Genomic DNA, 12403 nt, shown 5'->3' on the forward strand with positions numbered 1-12403 from the left:
TGTGGTACCAGTAGCTGGAGTGCAGAAGGATGCCAACAGCAGTGGATGATTGCCAGCAAACATCAGGCTGGGTGAGTTGGAGAGTAGGTGATGCAGTCAGAAAGCAGGAGTGTGTATATGGAACTGGAAGTAAGACTAGGGGAGATGTTGGCTACTGAAGGGGCAGGGGATCCAAGGCAACTGCCCAAGAGACTTTGGGATCCAGGGGTTGACTGAGACCCATTTCTCTGTGTGTTTTACTGTGCCGGAGTGAGAGCAAGGATCCAGGGCTAGCTACTGGATGGACTGTGTGTCTTCTCAGCTCAGTAAGTGGAGGAATTGCTGCAGGGTGGGTGTATGCTGGTTTCTGCAAAGGGGTCAGCACCAGCAGCTGGACAGGGCTTGGAGCCTCAGGTGCCAGCATCTGGAACAGCAAGGATCTGGAGCCAGCTCCCCTGAACTGACCAAGTGTCTAAATCCAGCTGCAGGCAGTTTTCACACCACACACATGAAGATGTGCATTCACACAGGGAGGTGGACACAGGGAGATGGTGTCAAAAGCACTGGTGGTGCTTTTTTTGTTGGTGTAGGCACTGACTGCTGGGCTGTTCTGTTCACATGTGTGTACACCTGAATGCCTTCTTATCACCTTATCACCTTTGTGCTCACTAGCAACACAGGGCTGACCTTGCTACTGGCTGAGCACTGTGGCATGGAGTCCCAACAGCCTTGCTTCCATCCAGCTACCAAATTTAGCAACCCCCTAACATCTTATAATAATTCATGCACATATGCTACGTCTGCAGTACTTTTTGTTATCACAGACAACACAATGCAATGCTAAACTGAGAAAAAAATTCTTTGCAGACTCGTTGCTCTGTATCTTCTATTTTTGCCAAAGCAGAAAGATGAAAAATATGACAGGAAAAGCTATTCTCACAGTCTTTTTTAATAATTCTTCACTAAGAAACAGCAGGGAAAGAACAATGGCTAGAAAAAGACCTGGAAATAAGAAACTGTGCTCAAAGTGTAAATGACGGTGGACTTTATACCACATTAAAGCTTTAACTTTAGTAGAGCAGGGGAATATCTACAAAATATAAATTAAATCCATTTTAGCTACAGCCAAAAATCAAAAAGATGTGGAATTCAAGAACTGGGGGGAAAGTCAAGTATAATTTATTTTCCTTCAATAGATCTGCATATAAAGACAAAGTTCATTGAGACGTGATTGAAACAGGGATGCCCAGTTCTGACTGAAGACCAAGCTGTCTTATTGACGAGCTTTGTCTCCCTAAGACATGAAAACAGCTCCTGGTCCTTATTTTGAAAGAAAGATGAACATCTTTGAATGTCAAGATATACAGAAAAAAGTTGCACAAGCCAGAATATATTTGTGTCCTGCATGAAATTCAAATTCACGTAGAATGAAAGAAGAGCACTTCTCTGACTTATTTTACAAACCAGCTTCAAAGTAATACACAATGCTTCTAAAAAGAAATTAAACAGTATTGAAAGCACCAGCTGCAAATTACACTTCTCTAGGGAAAGACCAAGAGGTCATATGGACAGTTGAAGACTTTTACTATTTTTAGAATAAGAAAGAACACTACTAAGATACCAGATATCTGCTTCTACAAAAGAGAAAGAATGTGATGAAATCAGAGTGATTAATCAACCTTGTACTGTGCACATTATTTGAAATATTAGTACAGCTCAATAGTTTCAAGATTAACTCACAGTGTGCTATGCTCATCTTTCCATCACATTTGCAAAGTCTAAGTCCTGAATTTGGACATCAGACAAGATTAATTTTGTTATGACCACACTACTGCTTGCTCAAGCTGTGCAAAGAATAAAACAATCCCAGTTGCCAATATTCAATAAAGTGTTTCTGCCTAGCAAACATAAAACATAATGTGCTCAGCACAAATAATTTGTGACTAAAAAGAATTAAAAATTTTAAACTGTTGTTATCTTTATGCAGAACAATTTACAGGCATGAATTACTCGACTGACTGAGCTGATTGAGTATGTTAATGTAAGATACAAAAGAAATGCACTTCAGTTATAATTTCTCTTTACTAATCTCAACAAAGTGGAAATTTATCTCACATAGGAATCTTTATTTTCTATTACCCTCAAACTAAGTCAATCTTCTTTAGAAAATTATGAGGGCTGCAATTTTTAAGATCAGGAAAACAGATATTATCTGTGGCATATTTGGGTTTTCTAATCTATGCTAGGTCATCTAAACACTGATTAAAAATGTAATTTACTATTAAGTCTGATTCACCAGATCCCTGCATTAAGAGTAGCATGGGGTTTTATTATGCAAAATGTGGATTAGAAATGAGTCATATTCCCAAACAGTTTACAATCACAACTTGCAACAGGAGTGACTTCAAAATATTTGCTGAAACTGTGCTGAAGTTGTGCTGGTTTTGATCAGCTAATCCCTGGCTAACAATGGGGGAAAATAAGAGAGCATTTAGATGGCTAATTTTGCAATTTTATTAAAAGGGAATGGTATTCTATTGAGATCTTTCTGTATTGCTGTAGGGAACGAGTAAGAACACACTCTAGCTATTCTAAAATGTTTTAAAAAGTGACCATAAGTAATACGAGAAAATGGTCCTGTGGAAAACACAGTGGATAATCTTAAGAGCAATACATAAAAGATCACAAGAGAAGGGTGTATTTTCTATCCATTGTCATTACTGATATTGCATTATGTACCGCCAGGATAAAAACCTTGCCTTGGCTGAACTTTAACATGTAGTTTGCAAAGTAAAATATCAAACAAATCTAGGCATAAAAAAGTAAATATTCTTAAAATTACAAAGAAGAGTTCTTGTAAAATAAATTTCAGACAAACTTAATCTTAAATGACTGAAAAACCATTATAATCAAGGCATCATATGTCCAATAAGACATGAAAGCAAAATTAGTCTTTTCCACTTTTCATCAAAATAAGCTTTCTCTTCAATACTGAGCAATTATTTTCTCTTTACTTTTTAGATTATCCAAGGCCAAAGGAACGCATTTGTCTCTGACAGCAATTAATCTGAAACCCTCCAAAATGAAGTCTTATGGAAAAGGAAAGCTTTCTTCCTTTTGTATAATTAAAACTATTAACATGATGACACTGTGCTAGCTCTTCTTTCATTTTTTTCCACAACAACTTTCAGTTAAGTTCTACACGTTTCTAATAGAGTGAATACTGACCAAGTCAAGTCCCATTGTCTTGAATCACAAAAAAAAAAAAAAGAGGTCTATAGATAAGCAGTTTTTCACTTGTACTCTTGATGCTTTTTCCCAATTCACTTCAGAACTGTAACTTTATGACAAAGTAATTCAAAATATAGCTATTGCTATGGAAAAATAGCCTTGTGTACTTGAAGAGCTCTATCAACGTCTTAGAATCACAGGATGTTTTGGGCTGGAAGTGACATTAAAGATCATCTAGTTCCAATCTCCCTTCCATGGGTCTTAATTATATATATTCTAATCAAGTGTTTTATGTAAAAGACAATGGGTTTGATGGTTTAAGACCATGAATTGTACCATGAAAGCATATTTTCAAGAGCTTCTGTTAGCCACTGGATCCTTAAACCTACCAGCCCAACTGACTTTAGCCTACTGCTACAATACCCAATAAGGTTAGCTGTGGGTCTGTAGTGTAATATATAAAAAAATATACAAAAGCAAAAGTTAATTCAAGGCTAGGGAGAGAAAGACAAAACCAAATTCAAACAACATTTAATTTAGGTCAGGTCTGACCTTGTAATTCCAGGCTGCATCAGAGCTCTAAGTGCTTCAAAAAACTTTAACAGGCAAACAGTGCATTCTGCAGCACGTGCCAATATCACAGACAGGCTGGCATCCCCCCAGGACAGGCAACAAGGATAAGAAGAGTGGCCCAACAAGAAAAAGCAATGCACTGTATCTCTTTCAAGAGGTTTATTACACTGTCACCCAATGGACCTGATAGTGGGCACCCAGAAACCTGTTGGCAAGTTTAGTTTTCTGTCAAAAAGTCTGCTTCACAGACTTCAGACTTTTGGAACTAAGACTGATAAATGCACACTCATGATCTGGACTGAAACACTAAAGTATTTGCACTTCAAATACTCCAAAAATTTATTTCAAGGAAATGCAAAAAGCATGAAGCCTTACACACTATGCTGTGTCCACCTGAAGCTGAAGGACACAAATGAGTGTATGATGTGATCTCTACAGTTCAAAAAGCTCCTCTTTCCCAATCTGCTAATTGCAACACATCAAACACCTACAGAAAGAACTCCTTGTTTGATTCAAAAGTCCAGCATTATTCAGAGGCAATTGAAAATGGACAGTATTATAATTTTGTAGAATAGAAGTGTGAAGGAATAATTAGATATGTGACCAGAGGATGCATTTACTTCTTGGATTGACAGAATGTTGATAAATCTACCTACATCCAGACACAACGAAGGCTTTCTGCTTTTTTATGTAGCATGATATGCAGCACTAAAATACTCAAAGTAGTGTTCATTCCTGAAGAAAATAAACTAAATCCTCTAAAATCATGAAGTTATTTTACTTGAAAGTAAAGCTTTGTCCCTTAATTAAAAGTTATATCTTTGATAAGGCTTAGATATTAAAAATTGCATCCAGAATTTAAAAGCAAAACACAAGAAAACAATCACATTTTTACTTCAAAATAATTTTGGTCCTTTAAAAGGTGTTTCTTTCTAAAACAGTGTATTTTAAAAGAAAAGATATGAAAAAAATATATTTTCAGGTAGAAAAACAGTGGGTATGAAAAAGAGGCAAAATAAATCATAAGATTCACTCTGTACTTTTGCTTTGAGTTTTCAATAGAAGCAGCATATATTTTATGCTGTCATACTAAAATCCATTTAGTTCATCAGACAGCAGAATGAATGCCTCTATTTTTGATGTGTAAGAGGAATTGTTTTATGTTAGTTCATTAGTTTTGTATTCTGTATCAGCTTTTTCGCTATCACAAAATATTTTACAAACATTATTTAAATCAAGCCTGCCAATACTTGTTTTATAAAAGAAAAACCTCTTATCCCATTGCAAAAACAATGACATGAAGAACACAGCAGTGTTTGCCAGGGCAAAAAACATTGCTGTGATACAATTAAAGGGCCAAACCAGAGAAGCCAAGCCAACGCAGCTTTTAACAACTGGCACAGAGCTCTACCAGCTTTAGCTTTTCCATTGTAATGCACATTAATGACAGGCTGAAAAATGAGTTTAAATAACAAACAAAACTGCAGGTTAACAATCTGGAAAACTTAAGTTATTAAAGATAATAAAGTGTGTAATCTGACTTTCAAGACTATAGTCAAACTAATTAGGAAAGAAGCAACAAATGTATTCTGAGAAGTCAGTGGAAAATATGTATACACATATATTATGATATTTTTGTATATTTCAATATAATATTAATAAAAAATCCAAGCTCCATGACCTTCCTACTTTTGTAAAAATTCAGATCCTACCTTTTTAGGCCAGAATTTCTATTTAGTCTTCTATTACCATGGTCCTCAAAAATTTGCTCATCAGCCATATTCATTGTTGTGGTTTAATCCCAGCCAGCAGCTAAGCCCCACACAACCATCTACTCACTCCCTACCAACAGGTTCCAGGAGAGAATGGGAAGGGTAAAAGACAGAAAACATGTGGGTTGAGATAAAGACAGTTTGATGGGGAAAGCAAAGGCCATGCACACACAAGCAGTGCATAACAAGGAGTTAATTCACTGCTTCCCATGGGCAGGCAGGTGCTCAGCCATCTCCAGGAGAGCAGGGCCCCAGCACCTGTAATGGTGGCTTGGGAAGACACACACCATGACTTTAAACATCCCTCCTTTCCTCCTTCTTCCCTGCACTTTATTTATTGAGCATGATGTCATATGGTCTGGAATATCCCTTTGGTCAGATGAGGTCACCTGTCCTGGCTGGGTCTCCCATCAGCCTCCCATGCACCCCCAACTTTTACATCGGAGCGGCAGTACAGAAAGCAAAAAAAGGCCTTGGCTCTGTGAAAGCCCTGCTCAGCAATAACCAAATCACCCCTATATTAGCAACCCTGTGCTCAGCAGAAATCGAAAACAGCCTCATACCAGCCACTGTGAAAAAAGTTAACTCTACCCCAGCCAAAACCAGCTCAGTCACACATGGCATTTAATATTCATTATGCAATTCATTACATAAAGACATGTTTTATTGTAAAAATATATAAGGCCATCTCCCTCCTCTAATTTATTTAGCTAGGTCTAGGATGCACTTACATTCATATTATCCAATAAAAGCCTTTAGACACTGACTGACTCTCAGAAATTCACAAATTTTCTCCATTTTTTTTACAGTCAGGTGTGGCAATGTACTCCTATCCCCAACCTACCCTTTATATTGCATAATGGTATCCCTGCTCAAGTAATAATCATAAGTGGTGGTCAGTCATTGATGTATCTGGTCCTGATGGCTGAATCTTGCTCCAAGTAGATGGGGGGAGACAGGTAACAACGTGATAGCCAAGAGCAACATTTGGGCAACACATCTAGCTAATCAAAATGCTGGTCAACATCCAGCTCAAGGCAAATGTGGAAGAAACTAGAATTTGTGGTCAGTATGCAAATAAGTGACTATGACACAATTATCTTACTCCATGAAGAGTGGACAGCCTGTGGAGCTTTCCTGCATGGCAGTGGGCTGCACACCACAATATCCCCTTGAGCAGTAATGCGTTTCAAGGTTAGTCCTCAAGGTTGAGAGATTCCTTATCACATCAGATACTTGGTAAGTGAATTGGGAATAAGCACACTGAAACCTGGCAATCTTACAGAAAGGATGATTAAACATTGGAATGGGCTGCCCAGGGAGATGGTTGAGTCACTGTCCCTGGAGGTGTTTCAGAAAAGACTGGATGTGGCACCTAGTGCCATGGTCTAGCTCGTGCCATTGTGGTTCAATCAAAGGTTGGACTTCATGATCTCAGAAGCCTTTTCCAACCTCATTGATTCCATGATTGTGAATATAAAATCCTTTAGACATCAACCATTGGCCAAGCCTGAGACTAAGTCAGGATCCAGACACACCTAAACTCTCCTCTGAGAAGAAGCTGGAACACAATGAGGTCCTTTCTGAACCTCATGGCTCAGTGGGAAGATCCCTCTGAAAATTCTGTCTGACCGTTTTCTATGCACTTAAAAGCTCAAGTAAACCTGGCCGTAAATTCTTGTTAAACCACTGCTGCATTTACCATTGAACTTCATTAACTCACTCTCTTATATCAATAGGATATAGTTTCTTCTCACTTGAGAGAGCAGTGCATGATTCCATCCATGCCATCAGAATAGGAGGAATTTATTTTTCTTATCAGTCTTTGTTTAAGCTTTTATGTGTCAACTTCTAATGTGCTCAATCCAGGTGCACTGGCTGAATGGCAGAGAAGAAAGCTGAAAATTTTCCTAAACTCCCCATTTTGGCATCATCATGGCCTCCACACTACCCTGAGCAGGAGGTGTCCCAGGGAACTGCCCTGCACCAGGAAGGGTCTGAGCTCTCGGTGTCCCTAAGCCAGGATGCACCAAAACAGCTGCACAGCCATCACTGCAGCAAGCATAAAACAATCCAAAGATTTGAGTACAGCTCATGAAAATATAACCTACATAGTTTGAAAATTACTTCTGCAAGATACAACTTGAATGTATCTTCACAGAACTCAGCATAGGCAGTATAGTTAGCAAAGCCAACCAATAATAAAATAACAATAACTCAAAATAGTAATAAGGATAAAATAATAATAATTTGAAAGAATAATGTGAAAGTCAAGAAATACAAGGAGTTCATTGTGACTGAAAGGAGGATAAACTACATATTCCTTAGATCTTATCATTGCAACAAGATGGGGGAGGAAGGGAAAAACCACAGTACCTGAGTGAACTTATGCTAATTTTTTTTTTTTCTACAGTGAAAAGAAAATAAAATTCCATCATAAGATAAATAGAGAGGCTCCCTTCAATTTCTGGAAGTGATGCAGCAAAACCAGCCTTATAGCTACTTTTAACTGAGCTGTGCAGCTTTTTGGAAGTCAAGAAAGAAATAAATAAGGCCTATTCTGTGCAACAGAGAAAATGAGATGATTCATATGTTATTAAATTAATGCTTCTCATTATACAAAGAGATCTAAAATTTACAGCCAAAGAATAGAGAACAAACAAACTCCCACAAATGTTTAATTGTGCTTAAAATGCCACAGAATAATTCGTTTTGTACCATCGAAGCTTCCTATCAAATTTATTCCCACGTCCAAAGCCTGGCGAGCCAAAGTTTTCAAACCAGTGAACCTAGAAAAAAAACTTAATTAACTGTTTCTTCTGTTACTTGCTGCAGGCCCAAATTATAAGGAATAACACACACTATAATAGAATAAGGCCTTTTCTTTTATCTCATCTAAAAAAAGCATGCTGATGAAAACCAGCCCCACAAAGAATGGTTTTTATTGAGTTGAAAGGTTTGAAGAATGTCAACAGTAGCAAAATGTTTAATTACGTGATTTTAAATCATTAGAGTGTTAATGAGACAAATCACTCAGTTTAGCAGTTATATACCAACTGTAAAAAAGACATTTCTTTCTGGTGGAACAGTGTAAAGATGGCATGTGAACATGCTTTGTGAATGCTGACCATTGCTGTGAGGGGTCTCTCTCAAAAACACTCAGGAGTTTTTTGGTGGAAGATGGCAGTGAGGACGGGTAGAGCTCTTAATGAACTGGAAATGCACTGGGGGTACATCCCATAAAATGAAACAATGACACAGGTTGTGCCAACAGCCTAATGAAATCTTGAGAAGTCTCCATCTGGCATGTAATAAAACTAAAAATAGCCTGACCTTATATAGGTCATTTTGATTCATCAAAATTTTAAAATAAATGCTTATTCCAGTGTTTAAATTTGGAAATAATTTCTACATGGTATAAAATGGATTACTTAACTTTCTAATGGTAAATACAATGAAAATTACAGTTATTTAAGAAAAGAAATAAAAGAAAAATTATATGGTTTTAAATTTTTTTGAGCAGCATTTTTTTGCAAATACATGAGTGGACAGCATTAAATGGTTGTCATGAAAAGCACCTAAAAAATACCAACAGTCAGAAATCAAAACCTAAGATGTCAAAATTTTTTATGAGACGTATCAGTTGCTTATGTATTCCCTTGCCTTTTAATTTTATTCAACAAGTTGATTTAGAAATAGTGCTCAGATTTGTAGAAGGCAAACTCAGTCAAAAGAATTCAAGGACAACCATCTACGACTAGAGAAAGACAGAGTAAGGAAAAAAAAGAATGTGAACATTGGAAACATGACTCAATCAGTAGGATCTGAAAAATTCTGGTTCTTCCCATCCAGTCATCCTGGACTCCAAGTGTACTTTGACAATGAGTGTTGAGTATCAGGGATGAATAACAAGGATCTAAGATCATTATAGTCTCAAGGAACAGCCCTTCTGGGTGTTTTAAACACCCTATAGTTCTGAGAGAGGATCAGCAATTTACACCAAGGCTGCTTATATTTCTGCAGAGAAAATACAATCATTTAACTTGGATTCTCTGATCCATAAAATGCTGTGCTCTCACAGTGTTAGATGTTTATTTTATGGCAACTTAAAAACAATAGCGCCTTTCAGAAGTGCTAATATCTAGCTTGCGAACTCTACGGATACTTAAACATCCACCAGAGATGTTCCTAGGCACTTACAGTCTTTCCCCAGGCATGTCTGGAAGTGCTGAAAATGCAGCTGCTTGACACATGTTCAAGTTTCAAAATCATAATTAAATCTAGCTTTCTGTTATCTCTCTGAACTGACCTCATCCAGAAAAAAATATTTTACAGCATATCTGCTAAATTGCATTTCCTGTAAAATAAATTATATGATGATGGCTGCACTACCATACACTAAACCCATCCAGTTTGGAAGATTTCTCTCTTTATTTCCAAATATTTAAAAGCGAGACAAAACTTGCTTAACACCCCATGATGTTACAGGCTGTACCACAGGACCCACACAATTCTATAGGTTGTACTAGGTTTTGCTGGAATGGAGTTTATTCTCCATAGTAGCCTCTGTGGAGCTATAATTCAATGTGTGGCTGAAACAAGGTTGATAACACACCAGTGTTTTGGCTGTTGCTGAAGGAAGCTTGCAAAGCATCAAGGTTTTTTCACCTTCCATTTTGCCCTTCCTGTCCTGTGGCTAGCACAGGTTTTTCCCATGAGAAATTTTCTTGTATTTTATAAATAAAGATAAAGTTTGGATGCTGTTGGAACAGTGTCCCAGAACTTGGGCAGTGCAGGCCTGGCCAATCAGGCCTGGGGGAAGGCTTCTGACTGACCAATCTGGGTGACTTTTGAGAACTCTATATATGTGATGAAATCAAAACAATAAAGGTCATTCCTTCTTGCCACTGAGAACTAGTGCCTTCATTACTCTGCTAGCTGCTCAACAGTGACACTGTCCCAGCAGCAAATATGTCAAGAAAGTCCTTTGCTTTCCCTATTTAACTCATCACCTTCTTATAAAACTCTGCTTGTATATCTCCTATTTTCCTTCTGACCCACAGCAGAGAGGAGTGAGTGTTTGGCCATTGACCAGAATTAATCCACCACTTGCTAAACCTGTATTGGGAAGAATCCCTGGACCAGGAGGGGATGTACACACAAGCAAACATGGGTCTGGCCCAGTGACCACAGCATTTCCCTTGCAGAGGAAGTATCATAAAATGAAAACAAACTAAATTAAACTGAATTACTCCTGAGAGCAAGAAGGAAAACACAGGTCTCCCTGCCCAGTCTGTCAAGTATTAGCTTGGAAGAAGAGATCATTTGTTTATAGCTTGTTTTGTGTCTCACTTTAGAGAATGTTCAAGCATACAGATCCTGAGCAGAAGGAAATGCCTATTTGTAAAGTTGTGACCCCAAGTCCTGTGGGGCACTATGGTGGCCTGGGCTCAGCACATACACTTCACTTTGACCTTTCTTAGTGTCGAGTGTGCTGCTGTGTCCCATATCTAAGAGAAATAACTCTTCCCAGGCACTGAGTAAGAGCAAGGTAAGACTAATTCAGAGTTGTCTATTTCTACTGTAAGCACTTTCTGTTGATCTATCCAGTTCCCATCATGTTTTGGAGACTGAACTAGCCCACAGGCCCTCCTCAGTCTACTGTCAACACTTCTCTTGAATGTGTTTGGTCATTTCTTCCTTATTATTTAAGAGAAAGGAACTCTAGTACAGAAGTGGCATAAAAGTGTGTAAGTATTGATAGGATGTGTTAGGGGAATAAATCATATTGATTGAGCATCTTGTCACTGGTGTAATTGCATCTGTATTTAGGAATTCTAACACCGTAGCTGCAGAGGATCCTGGGCACAGGTCCAGTGCTGAAAATGAGAACTGGGGCTCACAGTGTCCCTTTTGGAAGGCTAGGGAACACTAAGTGTAAAATGTCTCATCAAAATACAGGAGAAAAGCCAGACAGACCTATTGAAAGTGAGACCACAGCAGATGGTTCTGATGTTAGGATGGAAAACTGAGACAGAAATGATAGGAAGCCTTTTAAAAAAGCCAAATGCAAATGAACAGAGAAATTCTATTTTAACTTTTCCAGCCTTCCCAATAGTTCATATTCCCATCAAGGGATTTCATTATTTTCTGTTTTCCAGTACTGTCATTCTTCTGAATTGCTCTTGGCTGTGATCTTTACCTGTGCTCTGCACCATAATTTCTAAGTTTTATGAATTGTCAGTAACGAACTGGCCAGGACAACCCCTATTTAACTTCCTCATCAACAGTCTTCTGAAAGACAGAACTGAGCAACATGACTGTGTAGGTAGATAAATAATTAGGCTTATGCATTGGTATCATAAGAAACAGATGTGGACAAAACACGACAGATGAGAGACATTAATTAGGAGCTCTGAAAAGACGACGAAGATGATGCAAGAAGGAAGATTAGATACTGGCTGGCTAGCTTTGTGCTACTTGCTTTTCTTTCCCCCAATCATTTAAGCTTGTTGCTCTCTTTGTGGTGTGTTTGTTTTGTCTTTTTCTGTGTCCTTTATCTTCAACTACAGTTGATTTTACAGTCTAAATGACAATAATATCAAATGCTTGTACAGAAACCAGATTTTTAAAAATCTAATAAAAACATACATTTCTCTTAGGATAATCTATTTCCTAGAAGTCATAAAAAAGAAGAGACAATAATAAGAAAATATTAAGCAAATTAGTTTCAGCTGTTATTTATCACGAGCAATTTTCACCTACAAAAGTAGTACAGACAGACAAATTAAGTAATATTGCACCATTTTAATATTACGCTGTGAATCCAGGTATCTTTCTATTAAGCT

The 12403-nt window shown here is 37.7% G+C and overlaps 1 protein-coding gene across 16 annotated transcripts in view; it reads right to left on the reverse strand.

The window, feature by feature from the left end:
- Nucleotides 1-12403, reverse strand: part of DLG2 (discs large MAGUK scaffold protein 2) — a 981187-nt gene that overhangs the window by 377280 nt on the left and 591504 nt on the right. The gene's annotated exons all lie outside the window — the stretch shown is intronic.

Source organism: Lichenostomus cassidix, chromosome 1 (genome assembly GCF_008360975.1).
Source record: "Lichenostomus cassidix isolate B80296 chromosome 1, HeHo_3.0, whole genome shotgun sequence".
Taxonomy (NCBI): Eukaryota; Metazoa; Chordata; class Aves; order Passeriformes; family Meliphagidae; genus Lichenostomus; species Lichenostomus cassidix.